The 25,486-nt window shown below is 44.3% G+C and overlaps 1 long non-coding RNA gene, 8 other non-coding genes and 2 pseudogenes across 9 annotated transcripts; all 11 read right to left on the bottom strand.

The window, feature by feature from the left end:
* Positions 1-232: 232 nt before the first annotated feature.
* LOC147683981 (small nucleolar RNA SNORD2) lies at positions 233-304 on the bottom strand. Its single transcript, XR_015302028.1, has one exon. It is a non-coding gene; the product is annotated as a small nucleolar RNA SNORD2 (small nucleolar RNA).
* Positions 305-4,780: 4,476 nt separating this feature from the next.
* Positions 4,781-4,851, bottom strand: LOC147683982 (small nucleolar RNA SNORD2). The gene has a single exon (XR_015302034.1). It is a non-coding gene; the product is annotated as a small nucleolar RNA SNORD2 (small nucleolar RNA).
* Positions 4,852-9,500: 4,649 nt separating this feature from the next.
* Positions 9,501-9,708, bottom strand: LOC147683983 (small nucleolar RNA SNORA73 family; annotated as a pseudogene).
* A 443-nt stretch (positions 9,709-10,151) lies between these two features.
* Positions 10,152-10,371, bottom strand: LOC147683984 (small nucleolar RNA SNORA73 family). Its single transcript, XR_015301906.1, has one exon. It is a non-coding gene; the product is annotated as a small nucleolar RNA SNORA73 family (small nucleolar RNA).
* A 2,528-nt stretch (positions 10,372-12,899) lies between these two features.
* Positions 12,900-12,971, bottom strand: LOC147683985 (small nucleolar RNA SNORD2). The gene has a single exon (XR_015302033.1). It is a non-coding gene; the product is annotated as a small nucleolar RNA SNORD2 (small nucleolar RNA).
* Positions 12,972-13,100: 129 nt separating this feature from the next.
* On the bottom strand, positions 13,101-16,584 carry LOC147683986 (uncharacterized). Its single transcript, XR_015301074.1, has 3 exons — positions 16,403-16,584; positions 15,648-15,708; positions 13,101-13,153 (listed from the first exon to the last, which is right to left on the bottom strand). It is a non-coding gene; the product is annotated as an uncharacterized LOC147683986 (long non-coding RNA).
* Positions 13,221-13,288, bottom strand: LOC147683987 (small nucleolar RNA SNORD2; annotated as a pseudogene).
* Positions 16,585-17,454: 870 nt separating the features above from the next.
* Positions 17,455-17,676, bottom strand: LOC147683988 (small nucleolar RNA SNORA73 family). Its single transcript, XR_015301908.1, has one exon. It is a non-coding gene; the product is annotated as a small nucleolar RNA SNORA73 family (small nucleolar RNA).
* A 442-nt stretch (positions 17,677-18,118) lies between these two features.
* Positions 18,119-18,337, bottom strand: LOC147683989 (small nucleolar RNA SNORA73 family). Its single transcript, XR_015301904.1, has one exon. It is a non-coding gene; the product is annotated as a small nucleolar RNA SNORA73 family (small nucleolar RNA).
* Positions 18,338-20,855: 2,518 nt separating this feature from the next.
* Positions 20,856-20,927, bottom strand: LOC147683990 (small nucleolar RNA SNORD2). The gene has a single exon (XR_015302030.1). It is a non-coding gene; the product is annotated as a small nucleolar RNA SNORD2 (small nucleolar RNA).
* A 248-nt stretch (positions 20,928-21,175) lies between these two features.
* LOC147683991 (small nucleolar RNA SNORD2) lies at positions 21,176-21,246 on the bottom strand. Its single transcript, XR_015302031.1, has one exon. It is a non-coding gene; the product is annotated as a small nucleolar RNA SNORD2 (small nucleolar RNA).
* Positions 21,247-25,486: the final 4,240 nt, after the last annotated feature.

Consider the following 25,486-nt stretch of genomic DNA (forward strand, 5'->3'; position numbering starts at 1 on the left):
TCAAAGCTTTTATGGCTGCAGCAGATCTGGATCAAGTTAATTTGCACTGGCATCATCAAGCAACTACTCTACTGCTCAGAAAATACAGAATAGGAAAGCCACTGCATTTCACACTAAAACATTCCCTCAGTATGCACTGCTCACGCAAAATGCCCTAGAAATATCCACTTCACCACCACCCATAATTTCGACATGCACAGTATGATGGGTTACCTGAACCCGGGGGTGGGCAAAGTGATCAGCGTCAATTTTTATCACCATTTGGATGTCTGTCCCGAAAGATGTTTAAACCATCATTTCACTTTGCCCTGCTTCACACGCATTGTACCACCCTTCACTGCCCTGGTCACAGGCCATGTTTTGTCATCAGTGGACAAGTTTTGCGTTAGGGCGGGCAATCCTCACACCTCAGAAAGTAACAACAAAAGGGAGGTAGAGTGGAGAGTTAGGATTCTTACTCCACGGGCACGGTTTACATAAACAAAAAGAATCCTACTCACAGTGGACCAGGGGGGGGGAATGTCGACCACAGATGCGGGGACATTCAATGTTTTGTAAAATACCCCTCACACACCAACAGGCCCCTTGGTGTCATGCTTCATCATTGGGGTCTTCGCACCCCTCTAACGGGATGCGGCGTGCTGCGACCTACGACTACGTGGGAGCACTTATAGTAAGGACTATGTGTGGTGCGTGTGGTGGACGTGGTAGGGTATTTTATAAACAATGTGAGTGGTGGGATGTGGTGAAGGTTAAAAAGTACCTGGCTCGTAGGTGTTAAAGAAAAAAAAATGTTATTCAACCTCGGGCTGGTACTAGTAAAAGTGCAGGTTGAGGTAATCAGCTGTCGTGATTATGGACAGTACCTCTGGTGTGCGTCGACATGTTTCGGAGCTGGTGCTCCTTCTTCAGGATGGGGGCACAACTTCCCCACCTTACTCACGTTTTTCTATTTTGGTGTGAAATAAACCAAAAAGTGAAGGACTATTTACAGTGTTATTAAAGTTAACTGAGGCTACAGTGTGCCTACAGCAGTTATGGAACATGCAGTCGCATGACCTAGAGAAAACAAAACAAAATTAAAAATAAGTTGGTTGCCCAGGTTGGGCTAGCTCTGACAGGTGCAGTCACCTGGAGCACCAAAGATTCAATGATCCTGTAAAAGGAAAGGGACACACAAGACGCACAACACAAAAAACACATATTGAGTAAGAGAGGCACTAGGTTATACCTAATGTGTTAGGTTTTCTTGCTCCATGAGCATCAAGTGAACGTACAGGGTATTGTTGCTAAATTTGCAACCTGGATGGATAAAGATTAGATTTCAGTCTCTTGTACTCACTGTTTAAGGTAGTAGATGGTGTTTTGGTGTACCAAATACTCTGGGTAGAAATTTCTCCGTGTTCCCCCTATGCTGCTCCGCTGGTACTGACTCCCGAAGCTCTCCCTATCGTATTTATACATGCAGTGCTTAATTAGTTGATGCCATTCATTGGTTAATTGGCGGATGTCTGTTATGACCTTATAAGGTTTATCCACCCGTTAGCCAGTGGCATGGTATCCCTTAATTGGTATGTCCGGTTTCGGATTGAAAACAGCCGTCAGCTGCAAGGGAAAAGGACATGTGCGCGGTGCTGTCACTGACGCACACATGCGCATCACGCGCGCCACCTTCAGCGTTAGGATCGAGAAAATCGCATGCGCGAGAGAGCAGCGCACTGATACAGCGTCATCGCTCTCTCGCTGCGCATGCGCTGTGACACACCATTCGGTGCAGCGCGAAGCCTCGGTTTAAGCCATTCAGCAGGATTGAAAAGTGGGAATTAATTATAGATAAGGAATCCCTTAGGTAATGGGAGGCTCAGGATGTTAGAGAAGGGCTTACAAATAAGCAAGATGGTGATATACAGAAAGTAGGTACTGTGACACATATGAGAAAGGTTATCAGGACTTACGTAGGTCAAAAGTCTGAGGGATAGGTATACACTACGTGTCAGTGAGAGGTTGGCAGCCGGCTTTTGGGGACATGCCTATGGAAAATATGTTAGTCAGGAGTTAAATGATAGGCACACAATGTTTCAGTGGGAAATTGACAACTGGTTCTTAAGTTTGGCAGCCGTCTCTCAGGGACATGCCTGTGGGGAATATGTTAGTTAGGAGTCCAAAGGAGAAATGATAGGTACACATAATGTTTCAGTGAGAGTTTGACAGCTGGCTCCAGGGGACATCATCATTGAGACCATGGGTATTTGTACCCAAACGGAATACCCACCTTTCTTTTAGAAACAGGTCTGAGTCAGATGGTATGTGTTCAATCACTGTCCATCGCAAATCATTTACACAGTGTTGTTTTTCCACGTAGTGGGATGCCATTTTGGTGGTGGACTTTTTACAGCGCACATTGCTTTTGTGCTCACCTATTCGTGTTTTTACCGCTCTTGTCGTCATTCCTACATACTCCAACCCACAAGGGCATGTGATCATGTACACGACATTTGTGTTGCAATTTGTAAAAGCACGTTGTTCCCAAGTTGTTCCATTCATAAAGATCAATGTCTTGCTTTTCTGCGTCAGGTGGCAACTGCTGCAATTCCCACAGGGAAAATGCCCTTGAAGCCCAATTGTGGTTTGTCTCATTGGACTGTTCTTTTTGGGTCTTGTGTGGACCAGTAAGTCCTTCAGGTTCCTACCCCGACGGTGTGCATACATTGGTTTCTCCAAAGTCATATTCCCACAATTCAATATCCTCCAATGTTTATTTATAATCCTGGATACCTTGTTGGATATTGTGGAGTAAGTTGTTAAACATATTTGTCTCTTTTTGTTGTCTGTACTCTGTGGTTTTTCTTCCAGCAGAGCGTCCCGGTGGTTGTTCTTGGCTCTTTTCATTGCCTTGTCAATAATCCTGGCAGGATATTGTCTTTGTATCAACTTCTTCAGGTCACCAGCTTGAGTCTTGAATTCACTCAATTCTGTACAGTTGCGTCTTAACCTTAAAAACTGTCCGTAGGGCAGATTCTCCCTCAGATGTCTGGGATGGAAACTGTCATACCTTAAGAGGCAGTTTCTGGCTGTCGGTTTGAAGTGTGTGTTGCTCTTGAGTCCATTGCCATTGGCATAGATATTCAAGTCCAGGAACACCATTGATTCGACATTGTGCTGGTAAATTTCTAGTATGTGTTCTGGTTATTGAGCCAGATCATAAAGTTTGACGCACTTTCTGCATCGCCGTCCCATATGATAAGGATGTCGTCAATGTACCTCTTCCAGGTGTTTATGTGGGGTCTGTATGGATTGTCCGGGTTTAAAATCTTGTTCTGCTCTAGGTGGTGAACGTATAGTCCAGCTATACTAGGAGCAAATGTACTTCCCATGCTAGTGCCATGGGTCTGCAGGTAGAGTGTTTGGTTATATTGGAAGAAGTTTTCTTGTAGTGCCAAAGAAATACATTCCAGTACTAGGCCACGGGGGGTTTGGTATTTCCATAGATTTGTAAAGAGTACTTCGATGATCTGTAGAGTCTCATCGTGTGGTACTCGTGTATAGACTTTCTACATCCAGGCTTAGCATGAGTTGTTTTATGGGGTCAAAAGTCTTCTCTTCCAATAGTTGCAGTACAGACTTGGTATCCTTCAGGTAGGTATTGGTGGACTTTACCAAAGGGCGCAGGAAGGCGTCGGCAAACTTGGAAAGGGGCTCAAGGATGGAGCCAATTCCAGAAACTATAGGTCTCCCAGGTGGATTAGTGATGTTTTTGTGAATCTTGGGGATGCTATAGAAGTATGGAATTCGTGGTGACGGTTGCTATAGAAAGTCTCCCTCTTTTTTGCTCAACCAGTCATGGGCTAGGCCTTCCTCTACCATGCCCCCAATTCTGATACGTAGTCGCTCGGTAGGATCTTCCAAGAGAATTTTGTAATTCCGTTGATCAGATAGTAGACGCATGCATTCAGTGTTGTAGGCATCTTGAGTCTGTAGGACGATGGCTTCGCCCTTATCCGCTGGTTTAATGATTAAGTCTTTGTTACTAGTCAACTCCCTGATGGCTTTCTGTTCATCACCACTGGTATTATGGAAAGGATTGGTGTCCTTTGTGTTGAGGCTGTTGATCTCAGTGAAAATGGCTCTCAAAGGTTAGAATTTCAACTAGTATAACAGAGTCGGGGGGGGGGTGAATGTTGACTTCAATTTCAAGCCGGTATCCGTTGTTTCATTGGATGCTGGTTTATCTTGGAAATAGGCTTGTAATTTTAGTTTGTGGAAATTCTTGAAGTTCCATATTCAATTTGAAAATGTCCGGTTTTCGTGTAGGTACAAAGCCAAGTCCTTTGTTTAGTACCTTTCTTTGTGTATCTGTTAAAGGCCATGGTGTGAGGTTTACTACTAGGTCCCCCTCTTGCTGGTTGACGGCTGGTTGGGGAGGGATCCGGTCATGCTCCTCGTTGTGCGGGCGTTGGCTTGGTCCTCCCATGCGACGGTATTCCCTTTCCGGTTCCGTCCCCGTGTAGTGGGGCGCGTGCCTAAAAAAGGTTGTTGTTGGCCATAGTATCCCTCATTGTAATCAGAGTTCCATTGTTGGTAGGTGGGTCCTCCCGGAGGAGGTCCATATTGGAAAGGGTTGAATTGTGGTGGACCTCCACAATAAAGAGCTAGGAATTACCTGAATTTCATCTTTCACTGAGCTTGTAACCCACTTTGTCCGAAGATCTACCCCTGTAGGAGACAAAGCTGCCATTAAATCCATGTTTTACCAGAGACAGGAGCAACACAAGTCAGTTTTAAGTGATCAGCGTAAGGTTTTGTCATCATTTGGTTGCAGTCCCGAAAGATTTGAAAGCCATCATGTCACTTAGCCCTCCTGGCGGAACACAGCACTGCCAAAAAAGCATTTCCAATGCAATAGAGCTCGCATTAGTAAAGTTAGAGGTATTAGTATTTTAAATGACATTTTTTATTTTTGTTTTGAAAATATCGAAATCAATAACTTTGTCATTTACAATGCCAATAGTGTTAACTTTTGCAAACATGAGTCCCTTGCTCACTTTGCCACTGGATTCAAGCAAGCCGGGCTGAAGACTGCTGGAATGCCAAAAACTGGTCCTCGGAAGCTTGTTTCCGGTCCAGGGAAGACATGGCTCGGCAGTTTGGGCTGGACTGTTTCCATGAGGCACAGGGTTAGACTGATTTGCATATAGCCATGCCTGAACTGAACTGGGGTGGCAGAGTGGGCTAAAGAACGGTGATGGATTAAACCCAGATCTTTTGACTGGGTGTGAGTGTTTGATTGATTCAGATGCTCCGTCCATCACCACCCCCTTTTGTACAACTTTTGCAAACGTGACACCTATAGCATTTGTAATGCAATAGGTGTTGTATTTACATGACTTGGATGTATTAATATTAAAAACAATGGGTTGGGAAGGCCGATCGTCAATTGTAGAAATGATGATTTACACATTATGTAACGATTGCCAGAAAACTGTATGCAACTGATTGACCACTATTCCTTCCTGTCAATAAAGTTTTTAAAAAAAAAAAACCAATCGGTTGTATTTTTTTCAATATTTAATACTTAAAAGTAATTGTAATTTATAATGGCAATAGCTTAAACTTTTGCAAATAACTTTTTGGAAGATTATGTTTAGTGTATTTTATTGTGATGAAAATACAAGAACAGAAGAGAAATATTACCATTTTTTGTGACATTTGTAATAAAGTTTGAAACATTGAGAGAACATATTTGAATCAGTTGTTCACGAATGGTGGCACAGATTGATGCTGTGGTGGCTCTGAATGATGTGGCGGCGACGAGTGATGCTGTGGCGTTCCTTGATGCTCTGGTAGCGCATAGTGATGTTGTGGTGCCCCTGAGTGATGCTGTGGTGATGCGATGGATAGTGAGTGCGATAGACAGAGGCAGGGCAAGAGGGCGAGGGATGGAGTGTGGGCGAGGGATGGAGTGTGGGTGCTGAGTGGTGCTGTGAAAAACGAGTAAAATCAGGGGAGCAGAAGGCAAGAAAAATCAGGGGAACAGAAGGCACGAAAAACGAGTACAATCAGAGGAGAAGAAGGCAAGAAATAATAAAAAATGAAAGTTATTGTAATTTATAATGGCACTAGCTTAAAGTAAATCCACAACAAAAACTGGTGTAATATGGAAACATTTACTGCCGAACTGAGAACAATGTAATGTGAAATCTTTTCATATTAGTACAGCTGCAGACCGCCTAATGTTGATTAAGTGCAGTGTAAAAGAACACTCAGAGGAATAAATCTGTGTCACTCGAGCCCTGTGATGGGGAGAGTGATTTCCATATTTAGAGCATTAAATTAATAAATGTCTCAAGTTTTGTTTCTTGTGCCCGTTTACACAAGTGATTGAGTCATGGTCTGTGGCAAGTGAAAAATAAGGGGGGGGGCGGGGGCAAAGAGCATATATGTGCCCAAAAAGATGAACCCCTGGAACAAACGCGAGGCCACCCCTTGATAAGCTGAAGGTCTGGGATCATTGTGAGTGTGTGGGGATGATTGCAACACAGGACATTCTAAATCCTTGTTTTGAGGTCATGTCTTGGTGCACAAACCAGCCTGCAGGCGCTGCAGCCAGGTCCTGTCCTAAAGTGATTGTAACATGGCATCTATGAAGCAGAGATTTGTTTTATTGTATTTACTGCCCTGGAGATCCGGGTTTACAAAAAGACAACAGAAGGAGAAGGCCATAAAACGAACCAAGGGTTTGTGGTCCGGCTCGCAGCAGGCTGTGCTTCTGCACCACAAAGGAGCCGGCTAATGAGAGGTGCAATGCAGCCTGGAGTGGTGCAGTCATGGAAGTCAGCAGAAGTGTTAAGCAAGACCTCTAGAACTGTTGCTGGATGTGGAGGCAGGACAGGGATCTGCGAAAACCCGGGAGAACAAACAAGCACTGGCAGTCTTGCTTGCCAGTGGAGAGCGAGCGATGCAATTGCCTGAAAACCAAGACGTGCACTCCCATGAAGTGCTAAACAAGTTATTATTTTAACTTCTAGTTAAAATAGTAGTTCCATTACGTCAACAGTGAAAGGTTACCCCATTGCCATTTATGAGCGAGGGTATGGTTAAGGGCAGGGCAAACACAGAAAGGCGAGTTTGTCTATCAAACGAGGCACGGCCTGGCGGCCGTGAAAAGTGTGAATCAGGGGGCGGAGGAGACCTTTGAAGTGAAGCTAAGCTTCAATTCAAAGGGCTCGGGGAAGCGCGTGCGTGGAAGTAGGGGGGTGAGCTTGAAACAAAGATGCCCAATGGCACTAGCTTAAAGTAAATCCACAACAAAAACCCTGATAGTGTAATATGGAAACATTTACCGCCGAACTGAGAACAATGTAATGTGAAAGCTCTTCATATTAGTACTGCTGCAGACCTCGTAATGTTGATTAAGTGCAGTATAAAGGAACACTCAGAGGAATAAATCTGTGTCACTCGAGCCCTGTGATGGAAGTGAAGGGAATAATTAGGGGAGGAGAAATGCCAGAGGCCGGCCGAGTGCACGCCGGGTAAGCTTCAGATGCATGTGGGAGGGAGGCTGGTGGCTTGTGGACGCGCTTTTCACGTGCACTGCCTGAAATCCGATCTGCCTGATGGTTTAGCTCTGGTTTACTCACTATACTCTCGTCCTATTATTCCTTGCGGAATTTATAGGACGAGCCCTAAAAAGGCGTACTTACCAGAGACTGCGCGTGCCGATAGGCTGATCCATGCCGCATACAAGTTACCCCGTGACACTCCCTTCAGAAAACACAAACAAGGAAAAATGTGATTATAAACAGTACAGGAGAATACAGACTCACCATCAACGCACCAGCTAAGCTACACATTAAGTTAAAAGTCCGACACCACACGAGACATCAGGAGTAGATATGCAAGACCCACTTTACATTGAATTGGGTTTCTAGGTGTGTCGGCCACAATATAGTGATGGATCACAACCGTGTAATGCACTGTGGAGAGCGGTCCTTGATCTGCCCCCTAAGAACTGGCTGCAAAGTACCAAGAACTCTACAGCAGTAAAAGTCTCGAGGGAAAAAAAAACTATAAAAGGCCAGTGCTGCCTTGTGAGTCCGGCGTGCACTTACATTTTAAAGCAACGATGATCAAGGCCTGATTGATTTATTTAATGCATTTTTACATAGCGCGAACTTTACCCGAGAGTACTTTACAAAAGAACCAGTTACATTTCATAAGGACTTTGGGGTACATGAGTTAAGGCCTAATATGGCCATCATGCTTCTCCCCACCCCAAAAAAGGCGGCTAGGGGGGAGTCCTACCACGGGTCAGTGTGTGTGTGAGACGAAGCCAACGTGCAACAGTAACATTTATCACACACATCCATGGATACCTCGACAACCAATGTGAGGTTTGTTAACCCGCAGATTTTAAGGTATCCATGTAATGTTACCTGCAACTATTAAGAGCGGCGGCGTCTGGTTCCGGTTTGCTTTCTTCAGCCCGCATGTCAGCAAACTGGAGAATCAAAAGACAATATTTTAGTCTGAGCTCACAATTCGCGTACACAAATTCTGCAAAAAGAAAGTGTTTGAGACGCAGCGCCGGCGATTATTTATGCGCCTCGGGTAGCAGGAGTGACGCAACAGGTGCGGGGCAGTCTGGGAGTTGTAGTCCTCGCTCCCCCCTCGGTCCACAATTCGTGCAGCGTTCGTGGGTCTTCAAAGGTATTCAAAAGCAGAACAGATATAATTTCATTGGGTCTAGTAACCGAGAGGCCCATATGAGGTCTGTTCATGTGAACAGATCGATGACATCATGCAGAGACCGTGGTTCTGTGCAGCAAGAAGGTTACCACCAAGCAAATTCTAAAACTTAAACTATATTGAACATGCAACATAGGAAGCAGTAACATACATTTGGCCTTCTTGGGGAAAACTGAGGAATGCTGCAGTCAAAGCCTTCACTCTAGCATGAATACAAAATTAGCTTGCGCAACTGCCAATTCTAGCTTTACACTCCTAACAGCACCATTAAAATCCAGTGAGTTACACACCATCACTGCAGCTCTTCACCCATTATTCAAAATTGAAGAGCGTTGTGGCCACTCAGCTGCGTTCAACCTACAGAAAAGCAAATTGGATAAGTTAAGACTCGAAAGTATTGGTATACACAGCTACATTCTCAAACACAAGTTATTTCCACCCGAGTCTGAGCAGTCTAGTTGGGCTCATAGCAAGAGCCGAAGACAAACATTCACTCTAGCAAGAGCCGAAGACAAACATTCACTCTAAACAGGTGTACCTTGTTTACCACATGGCAACAGGGTCAAGAGTTGAAAAATATTACAAGAGTCATTCTTTGTATGTAAAGCAATACACAGTATGCATGGTTGAAGCAGCCATGTAGACAAAGCAGATGTTTCCACGCATCAATACCCTGAGCCATAGGTTAGAGTCCCTTCTGAAACGACTACGCATATGCACTGGCTTATGTAGCCTCATCATGAATGCAACTGGTGAAGTGTACCCTGCATGGTTTGTTTCCTCAGTCATGGTCCGGGGACTTTGAGAAGTTGCAGGAATATACAGGATGCAGCTCAACAACCCAAGGGCTGCGAACAAAGCTCACTCTCCAACAGCGTGGAACGGGACTGTACGTCAGGGGCCAAGGGCCTAGGCTCCCATATGCCACTAGGACAGAGCAACCTCCCCAGATATCCCCGTTGAGTCACAAATAGTATGAAGCATTACACCCTACAAAAACCAAAAAGAAATAACATTGCTAAAAATAAAAAACATACTTTGAGACACAATCTAACAAATTTGTATCCAAGCTCACTTGGATGACAGAACCCAAAGACTCGTTAATTCACTATGCAGCAACACTTCCGACACAAACTACATACAACAGCACTTGTAGACTACACAGCACCACACTAAGTAGGTAACTAAATTAAACACCATGCAATCTTAACACTCATAAGCACGACAGATAGCAAGTCGAGTAGATGTAAAGTAATTACACTAGGACTTTGGGATCTGCCACTTATCCAGAAGCGTAAAGATTGTTAAGCTAAAGAAGAGGACAACTATTAGTACAGGCAATATTCACAAACAAATATTTGCCCCCCACCCCAGCAGCAAAGGGCTACATCACACCACATAACGCATTGTGTACCCTGCATGGTTTGTCTCCTCAGTCATGGTCCGAGGACTCTGAGAAGTCGTAGGAATATACAGGATGCAGCTCAACAACCCGAAGACTGCGAGCAAAGCTTGTTCTCCAACAGTGTGGAACGGGACTGTACGTCATGGGCCAAGGGCCTAGGCTCCCATATGCCACTAGGACAGAGCCGAGGGAGAGCAACCTCCCCCAGGTATCCCTGATGGGTCACCATTACAATTCAACGTTACAATCCAAATGAAGTAATCACAGCCAGCAAGCCACAGCCAACAAAAACTTGTTCCAGCTTCAGTGAACGTTTAGCTTTCAATAGAAAACGTTCTGATTCTGTACAAGTTAAGATTTCCCCACAATTGTACCACTATCTTTTTTTTTTAAGTTACTAAAGCGCCTTTTTCCTGCAGCATGTGTACTATAGCAGTCTATCACATTTTAACTCTCCTCCGGTTTAGCTCAAGTGAAGAGATTAATAACTCAACACGATGTGCCTGGTCTTAAGTACACATTCGGACCTAGCGAATGTAGCGTACCAGACAGGTGAGCCGTTATGATTCAGACGCAGTACTATGGGAAGCCTTAATTTGATCATCACTAGGCTATCTGGCCATGTGCAATAAATATTTAGTACACGCTAGGGTTCTTTAATGAAACAGGTTCAAGCTGGTGGGAAACGGAATCCAGGTCCCTGGTGGAAACCAAACAGCAACTACCAAAATGTATGCCATACTAAAAAAAAAACAAAAAAAAACGCATTTTTGTAGAATCCACTGCAGAAAATAACTAAAGTCCTACGATAAAAGAACACAAGTAATGTAAACTCCTTTCCTCATAAGTGGATCGCTAAAGCCAGCGGAAGTCATCCTTAGCTCAAAGAACTACTTATATGCGCAGGGATAAACGCAGCAAAACATGCTCAACGCACGACACAGAAATGTGCTGTGGGAAGTGCCACTTACCAGATTAGGCTCAGACATAGCACCTATGAAAAAGAAAATTTGATTTAAAAAGACAAAATGAGGCAACACTACAGAAAGCTATGTGGAGAGTTAAATATATGAATTCTCCTATGCTCCAACACCCCACTAGGACGGAGCCACATCACAGGGTCTCGGTTGGTTCACAGGGCACACAGAATGAAAGAAAAACACAAACTATAACATTCCATCTTAATCACCACGTTTACCTATAGCATTCAAGGAAACAAACTTGACATGTGGACTGTTAAGGTGATATTTATATCATGTCAGAATGTTCGTGGCATCGAAGATTCGTAAATGCTGAGCTGTTAGTTTTGCTTACACCTGCGTGTGGCCTCATGGATATTTTTATGGGGATATAGTATGGTCACCATGATTTGATGGCGATTCCTGTCAGTCACATGACAAGATTTGAGGTAGTGCTGAAGTAACATAGGGAGAGCAAGGGAGCGGGAGGTGCAGTCGTAGTGACAAGCCAGAAAAAAAATATATATAGTGAGTCAGACAAAACCATAAATAAACTAACCACGCAAGACAACTTGTAACGGGCAGGTTCTGTGGGAGAGAACCAAACACCTAAAAGGGACCACAGAAAAGAAAGACGGTACAAGGAGCACTACAAGAAACCAATGAAAAGCGATGGGTGTGCACAAAGCCCACAGGAGAAACAGCAGGTCTCAAATACAGCTCAGAACCTAGGCTCGACCCAAAAAGAAAACTAAAGGTTTCCACCATGTGGGACTCTGAACGCAAGTCATCACAGCAGAGATTTAAGCAAGCACTATAGTTTTAATCAATTAAAATGATCTCTGAATAGCATGTTGGCAACAAAGAAGTGATGAATTACAACTGTAGTCGTCGTGGAGCACGGCCTTTGATATACCCCATCAAAAAGTCTGCAAAATTTTAAGAAACGTTACAGAAATTCAGGCTTTTAGGGGAGGCAGGCAGTGGTCTGATATTTACCCGCAATTGTGCTGTGAAGAAAGTCTCCCTCCAGAACGGCCTGCGCGTTCGGATATCGCAATGCTGTAAAAAACAAAACAAAAAAAAAAAAAAAACACACAGAAATAAGATTCGTGGATAGGCCTTCAAACCACATGAATTTCGTGGGAGAAAATGTCCAATGTTTGAGAATAAGCGATCTGCTAATGGGGAAGAAGCAACAGCAGATTGAAGTGCAGAGGGAAAAATGTGGTTCAAGTGAGGCTGCAGGGCTGCGATACCTTATGAATTATTAACACCCAACACAGTATTACTGATTCCACACATCTCCACAATTGAACCCCTGCCTTCCAAACTACCACAGAATTACTAAAAACACAAAGCTCGCTTAAAAGACATTCAGAGGTGCTAAAGAGCCAATTATAAATGGTGTTGCTACACACACGGCATGAAGAACATGCCAATTCTGGTACTGGCCTCAAAAGTCTAGTCGCGGTGAAGGAGCTACCTAGCGAGACGCTGAACACTGCCCCTTTATTTACTCTAGGGGTAAAAACTATCAATGGGATTCAATTTAATAATCAAAGCTTTTATGGCTGCAGCAGATCTGGATCAAGTTAATTTGCCCTGGCATCAAGCAACTACTCTACTGCACAGAAAATACAGAATAGGAAAGCCACTGCAGATGTTCACACTAAAATATTTCTCAGTATGCACTGCTCATGCGAAATGCCCTAGAAATACCCACTTTACCACCACCCATAATTATGGGATTCACAGTATGATGGGTTACTTGGACCCGGGGGTGGGCAAAATGATCAGCGTCAATTTTTATCACCATTTGGTTGTCTGTCCCGAAAGATGTTTAAACCATCATTTCACTTTGCCCTGCTTAACACGCGTTGTACCACCCTTCACTGCCCTGATCACGGGCCATGTTTTGTCGTCAGTGGACAAGTTATGCATTAGGACGGGCAATCCTCACACCTCCACAATAAAGAGCTAAGCATTACCTGAATTTCATCTTTCACTGAGCTTGTAACCCACTTTGTCCGAAGATCTACCCCTGTAGGAGACAAAGCTGCCATTAAATCCGTGTTTTAACAGAGACCGGAGCAACACAAGTCAGTTTTAAGTGATCAGCCTAAGGTTTAATCACTTGGTTGCAGTCCCGAAAGATGGTATAGCCATCATGTCACTTAGCCCTCCTGGCAGAACACAGCACTGCCAAACAAGCATTTGCAATGCAATAGGGCTCGCATTAGTAAAGTTAGAGGTATTAGTATTGTAAATGACATTTTTTGTTTTTGTTTTGAAAATATCGAAATCAATAACTGTCATTTACAATGTCAATAGTGTTAACTTTTGCAAATGTGACACCTATAGCATTTGTAATGCAATGTGTGCTGTATTTACATGACTTAGATGTATTAATATTAAAAATAACAATGGGTTGTATTTTTTTCAATATTTAATACTTAAAAGTTATTGTAATTCATACTGGCAATAGCTTAAACTTTAGCAAATACGCTTTTGGATGATTATGTTTAGTGTATTTTATTGTGATGAAAATACAAAGAACAGAAGTGAAATATTGAGAGAACATATTTGAATTAGTTGTTCTTGAATGGTTGCACAGATTGATGGTGTGGTGGCTCTGATTGATGTTGTGACGGCGACAAGTGATGCTGTGGCGTTCAGTGATGCTCTGGTAGCGCATAGTGATGTTGTGGTGCCCCCTAGTAATGCTGTGGTGATGCAATGGATAGTGAGGGCGATAGATAGAGGCAGGGCAAGAGGGCGAGGGATGGAGTGTGGGCAAGGGATGGAGTGTGGGAGAGGGATGGAGTGTGGGCGCTGAGTGGTGCTGCTGTGAAAAACGAGAAAAATCAGGGGAACAGAAGGCATGAAAAACGAGTACAATCAGAGGAGAAGAATGCAGGAAATAATAAAAAAAAAAGTGAAAGTTATTGTAATTTATACTGGCACTAGCTGAAAGTAAATCCACAACAAAAACTTGATAGTGTAATATGGAAACATTTACCGCCGAACTGAGAACGTAATGTGTAATCTCTTCATATTAGTACAGCTGCAGCCCTCCTAATGTTGATTAAGTGCAGTGTAAAAGAACACTCAGAGGAATAAATCTGTCACTCGAGCCTTGTGATGGGGAGAGTGATTTCCATATTTAGAGCATTACATTAATAAATATCACAAGTTTGGTTTCTTGTGCCCGTTTACACAAGTGATTGAGTCATGGTCTGTGGCAAGTGAAAAATAAGGGGGGGGGGGGGGGGGGAAGCATATATGTGCCCAAAAAGATGAACCCCTGGAACAAACGCGAGGCCACCCCTTGATAAGCTGAAGGTCTAGGATCATTGGGAGTGTGTGGGGATGATTGCAACACAGGACGTTCTAAATCCTTGTTTTGAGGTCATGTCTCGGTGCACAAACCAGTCTGCAGGCGCTGCAGCCAGGTCCTGTCCTAAAGTGATTGTAACATGGAATCTGTGAAGCAGAGATTTGTTTAATTGTATTTACTGCCCTGTAGATCCGGGTTTACAAAAAGACAACAGAAGGAGAAGGCCATAAAACGAACCAAGCGTGTGTGGTTCGGCTCGCAGCAGGCTGTGCTTCTGCACCACAAAGGAGCGGTGCAATGCAGCCTGGAGTGGTGCAGTCATGGAGGTCAGCAGAAGCGTTAAGCAAGACCTCTAGAACTGTTGCTGGATGTGGAGGCAGGGCAGGGATCTGCGAAAACCCGGGAGAACAAACAAGCACTGGCAGTCTTGCTTGCCAGTGGAGAGCGAGCGATGCAATTGCCTGAAAACCAAGACGTGCACTCCCATGAAGTGCTAAACAAGTTATTATTCTAACTTCTAGTTAAAATAGTAGTTCCATTACGTCAACAGTGAAAGGTTACCCCATAGCCATTTATGAGTAAGGGTATGGTTAAGGGGAGGGCAAACACAGAAAGGCGAGGTTGTCTATCAAACAAGGCACGGCCTGGCGGACGTGAAAAGTGTGAAGCAGGGGGCGGGGGAGACCTTTGAAGCTAAGCTTCAATCCAAAGGGCTCGGGGAAGCGCGTGCATGGAAGTAGGGGGGTGAGCTTGAAACAAAGATGCCTAATGGCACTAGCTTATTGTAAATCCACAACAAAAACCAGATAGTGTAATATGGAAACATTTCCCGCCAAACAGAGAACAATGTAATGTGAAAGCTCTTCATACTAGTACTGCTGCAGACCTCGTAATGTTGATTAAGTGCAATATAAAAGAACACTCCGAGGAATAAATCTGTGTCCCTCGAGCCCCGGGATGGAAGTGAAGTGAATAATTAGGGGAGGAGAAATGCCAGAGACTGGCAGAGGGCACGCTGGGGGAAGCTTCAGATGCATGTGGAAGGGAGGCTGGTGGCTTGTGGACGCGCTTTTCACGTGCACTGCCTGAAATCTGATCTGCCTGATGGTTTAGCTCTGAGCTCTGGTTTACTCACTATACTCTCGTCCTATTATTCTTTGCGGAATTAATAGGACGAGCCCTAAAAAGGCGTACTTACCAGAGACTGCGCGTGCCGATAGGCTGATCCATGCCCCATACAAGTTACCCCGTGACACTCCCTTCAGAAAACACAAACAAGGAAAAATGTGACCATTATAAACAGTACAGGTGAATACAGACTCACCATCAACGCACTAGCTAAGCTACACATTGAGTTAAAAGTCCGACACCACACGAGACATCAGGAGTAGATATGTAAGACCCACTTTACATTGAATTGCATTTCTAGGTGTGTCGGCCACAATATAGTGATGGATCACAACCGTGTAATCCACTGTGGAGAGCGGTCCTTGATCTGCCCCCTAAGAACTGGCTGCAAAGTACCAAGAACTCTACAGCAGTAAAAGTCTCGAGGGAAAACAAACTATAAAAGGCCAGTGCTGCCTTGTGAGTCCGGCGTGCACTTACATTTTAAAGCAACGATGATCAAGGCCTGATTGATTTATTTAATGCATTTTTACATAGCGCGAACTTTACCCGAGAGTACTTTACAAAAGAACCAGTTACATTTCATAAGGACTTTGGGGTACATGAGTTAATGCCTAATATGGCCTTCATGCTTCTCCCCACGCCAAAAAAGGCGGCTAGGGTGAGTCCTACCACGGGTCAGTGTGTGTGTGTGTGTGTGTGTGTGTGAGAGAGAGACGAAGCCAACGTGCAACAGTAACATTTATCACACACGTCCTTGAATACCTCAACAACCAATGTGAGGTTTGTTACCCCGCAGATTTTAAGGTATCCATGTAATGTTACCTGCAACTATGAAGAGCGGCGGCGCCTGGTTCCGGTTTGCTTTCTTCAGCCCGCATGTCAGCAAACTGGAGAATCAAAAGACAATATTTTAGTCTGAGCTCACAATTCGCGTACACAAATTCTGCAAAACGAAAGAGTGTTTGAGACGCAGCACCGGCGATGATTTATGCGCCTCAGGTGGCAGGAGTGACGCAACAGGTCTGGGAGTTGTAGTCCTCGCTCCCCCTCGGTCCACAATTCCTGCGGCGTTTGCGGGGCTTCAAAGGTATTCAAAAGCAGAACAGATATAATTTCATTGGGTCCAGTACCCGAGAGGCCCATGTGAGGTCTGTTCATGTGAACAGATCGATTACATCATGCAGAGACCATGGTTCTGTGCAGCAAGAAGATAACCGCCAAGCAAATTCTAAACCCTAAACTATATTGACCATGCAGCATAGGAAGCAGTAAAATACATTCACTTCTTGGGGGAAACTGAGGAATGCTGCAGTAAAACCTTTTACTCTAGCATGAATACCAAATTAGCTTGCATAACTGCCAATTCTAGCTTTACACTCCTAACAGCACCATCAAAATCCAGTGAGGTACACACCATCGCTGCAGCTCTTCACCCATAATTCAAAATTGAAGAGCGTTGTGGCCAGACAAAGCTGTGTCCCACCTACAGAAAAGCAAATTGGATAAGTTAAGACTCGAAAGTATTGGTATACACAGCTACATTCTCAATCACAAGTTATTTCCACCCGATTCTGAGCAGTCTAGGTGGGCTCATAGCAAGAGCTGAAGACAAACATTCACTCTAAACGGGTGTACCTGGTTTACCACATGGCAACAGTGTCAAGAGTTGAGAACCATTCCAAGAGTCAGTATGGTGGGCGAGACATTCTTTGTATGTAAAGCAATACACAATATGCATGGTTGAAGCAGCCATGTTGACAAAGCAGATGTTTCCAAGCATCAATACCCTGAGCCATAGGTTATTCAAGAGTCCCTTCTGCAATGACTATGCATATGCACGGGCTTATGTTGCCTCACTACGTATGCAACTGTGGAAGTGTATTCTGCATGGTTTGTCTCCTCAGTCATGGTCAGAGGACTCTGAGAAGTCGTAGGAATATACAGGATGCAGCTCAGCAACCCAAAGGGCTCCGAACACAGCTCGCTCTCCAACGCCGTGGAATGGGACTGTACGTCATGGGCCAAAAAGCCTACGCTCCCATATGTCACTAGGACAGAGCTGAGGGAGAGCAACCTCCCCCAGGTATCCACGTTGGGCAACAAATGGTATTAAGCATTACACCCCACAAAAACCAAAAAGAAATACCATTGCTAAAAATAAAAAATATACTTGGAGGCCCAATCTAACAAATTTGTATCCAAGCTCAATTGACTGACAGAACCCAAAGACTTGTTAATTCACTATGCAGCAACCCTTCTGACACGAACCACATACAACAGCACTTGCAGACTACTACACAGCACCACACTAAGTAGGTATCTAAATTAAACACCATGCAATCTTAACACTCATAAGCACGACAGATAGCAAGTTGAGTAGATGTAAAGTAATTACACTAGGACTTTGGGATCTGTCACTTACCCAGAAGCGTGAAGATCGTTAAGCTAAAGAAGAAAAGACAACTATTAGTACAGGCAAGATTCACAAAAAAATATTTGCCCCCAGCAGCAAAGGGCTACATCACACCATATAATGCATTGTGTACCCTGCATGGTTTGTCTCCTCAGTCATGGTCCGAGAACTCTGAGAAGTCGTAGGAATATACAGGATGAAGCTCAACAACCCGAAGACTGCGAGCAAAGCTTGTTCTCCAACAGCGTGGAACGGGACTGTACGTCATGGGCCAAGGGCCTAGGCTCCCATATGCCACTAGGACAGAGCTGAGGGAGAGCAACCTCCCCAGGTATCCCTGTTGGGTCACCATTAAAATTACATGTTACAATCCAAATGAACTAATCAAAACCAGCAAGCCACAGTGAACACAAACTTGTTCCAGCTTCAGTGCACGTTTAGCTTTCAATAGGAAACGTTCTGATTCTGTATAAGTTTAGATTTCCCCACAATTGTACCACTATCTTTTTTAAAGTTACTAAAGCGCCTTTTTCCTGCAGAATGTGTACTATAGCAGTCTATCACATTTTAACTCTCCTCCGGTTTAGCTCAAGTGAAGAGATTAATGACTCGGACGATGTGCTGGATCTTAAGTACACATTCAGACCTAGCGAATGTAGTGTACCAGACAGGTGAGCAGTTATGATTCAGACACAGTACTATGAGAAGCCTTAGTTTGATCATCACTAGGCCATCTGGCCCTGTGCTATAAATATTTAGTATATGCTAGGGTCATTTAATGAAACAGGTTTAAGCTGATGGGAAACAGACAATCCAGGTACCTGGTGTAAAAGAAACACCAACTACCAAAATCTATGCCATACTAAAAAAATTAAACGCATTTTTTGTAGTATCCACTGCAGAAAAAATTTAAAGTCCTATGATAAAAGAACACAACTAATGTAAACTGCTTTCCTCATAAGTGGATCGCTAAAGCCAGCGAAGTCATCCTTAGCTCAAAGAACCACTTTTATGCGCAGGGATAAACGCAGCAAAACATGCTCAACGCACAACACAGAAATGTGCTGTGGGAAGTGCCACTTACCAGATTAGGCTCAGACATAACACCTATGGGAAAAAAAATTTATTTAAAAAGACAAAATGAGGCAACACTACAGAAAGCTACGTGGCGAGTTAAATATATGAATTCTTCTATGCTCCAACACCCCACTAGGACGGAGCCACATCACAGGGTATCTCGGTTGATTCACAGGGCACACAGAATGAAAGAAAAACACAAACTATAACATTCCATCTTAATCACCACGTTTACCTACAGCATTCAAGGAAACAAACTTGACATGTGGACTATTAAGGTGATATTTATAGGATGTAAGAATGTTTGTGGCATCAAAGATTCGTACATGCTGAGCTGTTAGTTTTGCTTACACCTGCGTGTGGCCTCATGGATATTTTTATGGGGATATAGTATGTCACCATGATTTGATGGCGATTCCCGTCAGTCACATGACTAGGTTTGAGGTAGTGCTGAAGTAACATGGGGTGAGGGACAGGGAGAGCAAGGGAGGTGCAGTCGTAGTGACAAGCCAGAAAAAATATATATATAGTGAGTCAGACAAAACCATAAATATACTAACACGCAAGACAACATTTAACGGGCAGGCTCTGTGGGAGAGAACCAAACACCAAAAAGGGACCACAGAAAAGAAAGATGGTACAAGGAGCACTACAAGAAACCAATGAAAAGAGATGGGTGTGCACAAAGCCCACAGGAGAAACAGCAGGTCTCAAATACAGCTCAGAACCTAGGCTCGACCCAAGAAGAAAACTAAAGGTTTCCACCATGTGGTACTCTGAACGCAAGTCATCACAGCAGTGATTTAAGCAAGCACTATAGTTTTAATCAATTAAAATGATCTCTGAATAGCATGTTGGCCACAAAGTAGTGATGAATTACGTCTGTAACGTCGTGGAGCACGGCCTTTAATATACCCACTCAAGAGTCTGCATAGTTTAAGGAACGTTACAGAAATGTAGGCTTTTAGGGGAGGCAGGCAGTGGTCTGATATTTACCTGCAATTGTGCTGTCAAGAAAGTCTCCCTCTAGAACGACCTGCGCGTTCTTCGGACAACGCAATGCTGTTAAAGAAAAAAAAAAAAAAAAAAAAAAAAAAAAAAAAAACACAGAAATAAGATTCGTGGATAGGCCTTCAATCCACATGAACTTCGTGGGAGAAAATGTCCAATGTTTGAGAATAAGCTTTCTACTAAAGGGGAAGAAGCAACACCTGATGGAAGTGCAGAGGGAAAAATGTGGTTCAAGTGAGGCTGCAGGGCTGCGATACCTTATGAATTATTAACACCCAACACAGTATTACTGATTGCACCTATCTCCACAATTGAACCCCTGCCTTCTAAACTACCACAGAATTACTAAAAACACAAAGCTTGCTTAAAATACATTCAGGAGGTGCTAAAGAGCCAATTATAAATGGTGTTGCTATGAAGAACATGCCAATTCTGGGACTGGCCTCAAAAGTCTAGTCGCGGTGAAGGAGCTACCTAGCGAGACGCTAAACACTGCCCCTTTATTTACTCTAGGGGTAAAAACTATGGATGGGATTCAATTTAATAATCAAAGCTTTAATGGCTGCAGCAGATCTGGATCAAGTTGCACTGACATCATCAAGCAACTACTCTCCTGCTCAGAAAATACAGAATAGGAAAGCCACTGCAGTTAACACTAAAACATTCCCTCAGTATGCACTGCTCACGAGAAATGCCCTGGAAATACCTACTTCACCACCCATAATGTCGACATGCACAGTATGATGGGTTACCTGGACCAGGGTGTGGGGGGCAAAGTGATCAGCGTCAAGTTTTATCACCATTTGGTTGTCTGTCCCGAAAGATGTTTAAACCATCATTTCACTTTGCCCTGCTCCACACGCGTTGTATTACCCTTCACTGCCCCGGGTCACAGGCCATGTTTTGGCATTAGTGGACCACGTTATACGTTAGGGCGGGCAATCCTCACACCACCATAATAAAGAGCTAATTACCTGAATTTCAGCCTTCACTGATCTGGTGTTTGATTTCGTCCGAAAGTCTACCCCTGTAGGAGACAAAGTAGTAATCAAATGCGTGTTTTTACAGACACAGGAGCAACACAAGTCAGTTTTAAGTGATCAGCGTAATGTTTTATCATCATTTGTTTGCAGTCCCGAAAGATGTTTAAGGCATCGTGTCACTTAACCCCCCCTGGCGGAACACGGCATTTCTCGATTCAGCGCATAATTTAAGGAGAACCAGGTTTACAAGCCCCAATTTAAGGCTACGTTCAAAAGCAGCATTCTTTAGCGTTTATAAGTTCCGCAAGCGAGATGGATTCAATAAAACAGTCCTTCCCAAACTTTCGAGAGACTAAGGCTAACTCGAGTAAACTCTAATTCATACTGCCAAAAAAGGCGTACTTACCAGAGACTGCGCGTGCCGATAGGCTGATCCATGCTTCATACAAGTTACCCCGTGACACTCCCTTCAGAAAACACAAACAAGGAAAAATTTGACTATTATAGTACAGGTGAATACAGACCCACCATTAACGCAGCAGCTAAGCTACACATTGAGTTAAAAGTCCGACACCACACGAGACATCTGGAGTAGATATGGAAGACCCACTTTACATTGAATTGCGTTTCTAGGTGTGTCGGCCACAATATAGTGATGGATTACAACCGTGTAATCCACTGTGGAGAGCGGTCCTTGATCTGCCCCCTAAGAACTGGCTGCAAAGTACCAAGAACTCTACAGCAGTAAAAGTCTCGAGGGAAAAAGACACAAACTATAAAAGGCCAGTGCTGCCTCGTGAGTCCGGCGTGCACTTACATTTTAAAGCAACGATGATCAAGGCCTGATTGATTTATTTAATGCATTTTTACATAGCGCGAACTTTACCCAAGAGTACTTTCCAAAAGAACCAGTTACATTTCATAAGGACTTCGGAGTACATGAGTTAATGCCTATTATGGCCATCATGATTCTCCCCACCCCAGGAGGGCGAGTCCTACCACGGGTCAGTGTGTGTATGAGACGAGGCCAACGTGCAACAGTAACATTTATCACACACGTCCGTGGATACCTCGACAACCAATGTGAGGTTTGTTACCCCGCAGATTTTAAGTTCTCCATGGAATGTTACCTGCAACTATGAAGAACGGCGGCGCCTGGTTCCGGGTTGCCTTCTTCAACCCCCATGTCAGCGAACTGGAGAATAAAAAGAAAGTGTTTCAGTCGGAGATCACAATTCGCGTCCACCACTTCTGCAAAAGGAAAGCGTGTTTGAGACGCAGACCGGAGATGATTTATGCGCCTCAGGTGGGCCGGAGTGACGCAACAGGTGCCGGGCAGTCTGGGAGTTGTAGTCCTCGACCCCCCCCCCCCCCCCCCCCCCCCTCGGTCCACGATTCCTGCGGCGGTCGCCGGGCTTCAAAGGTATTCAAAAGCTGGATACACCGCAATCTCGTCTGGCTGCCCAGCCACGCCATTGGCACGTGGAAGAATTAAGTCTTACAAAATGGGACCAGTCACAAATCTTTATTCCTATGTAACAATCACAAAAGATAGTACATGATACATAGAGGTGGGAATGTGTAAGATACAAACATATACAACCTAAAAATGAATTAAATATATTTGATTCAAGCCTTCCTAGTAAAATTAATGATTACACAATAAATAGCTAAAAACTACTAAAAAAAACACCCCTGCAGGACTGCCGCGTAGGGTGACTAAGTGTCCTAGATTCACCATACAAATCAGTTAAGAGATCATTCTGTGGCATTTCAAGAAGTGCATAGTGCAATGACCAGTCACCTAAGACTAGGGGGCGTAACACATTTACCTTAAACTCCTCTCTTTCAAACGAATCACCCACACCCAGCCCAGAAACTTAGCGACAGCAATTACAATGGACTCTTCAGTGGAAGTTTCTAGAATCCTGAGTGCCTCGCTACTCGACCTGGTCCCCAGGGTTCGACACAGAGGTTTCGGCCATCTGGACCTGGGGTTACATAGGCTGGGCAAGCGAACAAAGTGTGTGCCAGTGACTCATTAGAGTTAGGACAGCTGCTACCATTCGAGCTGCACCATTTTATTTTATTTTTATTTCAAAAGACTTTATTAGAAAATTTTGTATGTACAGTACAGATATAGTAAAGGCAATACTGGTGTCGTTATAAGCCGTTGGGGTTACAGTAGGCATATTGTTGACATGATTGGTCACGTGTACATTAGATAGGCAATCACCACCTTGGCGTATGCTGCATTGGTGGTCTTATGTATTCCCCTCGAAGGTAGGAAACGGAAGTGGGAAAAGAGAGAAAGGAAAAGAGGACGGGATGGGTAGTGCGGTCGTTAGCCGCCATACTTCCAGAGTTTGCGATGTGAGGAGGCTGGGTTTGAGGCTGGGTGTGAGGGTACCAAGCCCCGTGACCTTCCTATGGAGGTTTGTGCGAGCCCAGGTAGTTGTCCAAGGAGTGCCACATCTCGCCCTTTGGGGTGGGGTTGGGTGAGTGTTTTGATGTTATGTTGTCCGCCCCTCTTAGGAAGGTGATCGAATTGAGCCAACTTTTAAAGGTTGCCTTCCCTGTGTCTTTCCAGTTCGCTAGGATAGTTTTAACAGCCGCTGTGAGCAGGAGGTCGATCAGTTCGCTGTCGTCTTTGGACCGAATTTCTGGATCCATGAAGGCAGCAACTACCCCTAGGAAGTCTGGTTGTAGTGAGTACCCCATTATGCCATTATGCTGTTTATGAATTCTCTTATTTTACCCCAGAATGTCTTGACCTTGGGGCAGTAAAAGATAAGGTGTGCTAGGTCTCCTTTTTGTGACAGTTCCAGCATAGGTCGCTATCACGGAGCCCGACAGCCGCCAGGCGTGCTATGGTCCAGTACATTTGTTTGTGAATACATTAGTAGGAAGCGAACCCACCATAAACTGATGGTACAGTTTCCTGTCTTTGGGGGTGGTAATTAAATCCCAGCACCCTTCATATTTCGCTTCATGCTTGATCTCAACGAAGACTCTGGATAATGAGGGCCCAGTTAAAGCAGCAAACCGTTTCATAACAAGCGAGCTCCAGTATGCTGCCTTAAACTCTTGCTTAGCTGGAAAAACACTGTCAGCCGGTGATGCCCATAAACAGCTCATCCCCATCACACAGAGGGGCTTTTACTCGCCTTAGCCACAAAATCTGGCTCATACCATCAGCCTCCCTAACTTCTATTAGAGCTTGGCCGTAATGTGAAAGCTCTGGGGTGACCCAAAGCCTTCTCCAGTATGCCACTGGCCTAAAGCGTGCCACATCTTCAATCGAATAGCAACCCAGATCTAAGAATAAGGGTATTAACGGGGTAGATTGTGGGAGGCCAAGTAGTGACCTCAAAAATGTATTTTGGGTTTTCACTAAGGGAACTAAGTTGGCATACTGCCACAATCCTGCCCCATACAAGATGGGGGTGAATGTTTTGCGATAGTGCAACATTCCGTCCATCATCTTGTGTGTTTTGTTGTTCACCCTATGCGGGAAGGGTATGCCCAGACGTGGGTCCCTTGCTCACTAAGCCACTGGAGTCAAGCTATCCTGGCTGAAGACGGCTGATAGCCAGAAACCGGTCCTAGGATGCTTGATTCTGGTCCAGGAAAGACATGGCTTGGTAGTTCGGGCTGGACTGTTCCCATGAGGCACAGGGCCAAGACTGATTTGCATATGGCCATGTCTGAACTGGGATGGCTTGGTGAGCAAAATAAGGATGGATTAAACCCAGATCTGTGACTGGGGGTGAATGTTTTGCCATTGTGCAACATTCCGTCCATCATCTTGTGTGTTTTGCCATACAAGATCGAAGCGCTAATCTTTGAGAAATAAACTTGAAGAGCAGGAGCAATTGGTTTGGTGTATGATGAACGGTGCTCCTTCAACAGGGCACCTGAGAGTTGGGCATGCTTGATAGGGAGCAAGTCTATTTGAGGCTTCCAGCTTAGTTTATTGCCGATGGATACCCTTAGCTAAGTAAAATTCTGAGTTTGTTCCAGAGTACCATCTTTCATTACGACTCTACCCTTAATATTCCTATGTTTATGCAGGACCATATATTTTGTTTTATCTACGTTGACTACAAGGTCACGGTCCTGACAGAACTCCATGAATCTTGAAAGGGCACACTGTAGGCCCTTTCGTGTCTTGGAGAGTATAAGGGTGTCAACCGCAAACATAAGGAACAGGATCCTCATCCCAGTTAAAGTGGGTGCATCAGTGGGATAGTTATGAAAATACTGCACTACCCCATTTATATATAATGAGAAGAGAGTAGGTGCTAAAACGCACCCCTGTCTTACACCCTTCTCTACAGGAAACTTTTTGGTGGTGCTCCCCTGCGCATTCCATCTCACGTGCGTGAAGTTTGCTTCATGTAGCTTAACCACAAATACGCT

The sequence above is a fragment of the Lissotriton vulgaris genome, chromosome 11, assembly GCF_964263255.1.
Source record: "Lissotriton vulgaris chromosome 11, aLisVul1.2, whole genome shotgun sequence".
Lineage (NCBI taxonomy): Eukaryota > Metazoa > Chordata > Amphibia > Caudata > Salamandridae > Lissotriton > Lissotriton vulgaris.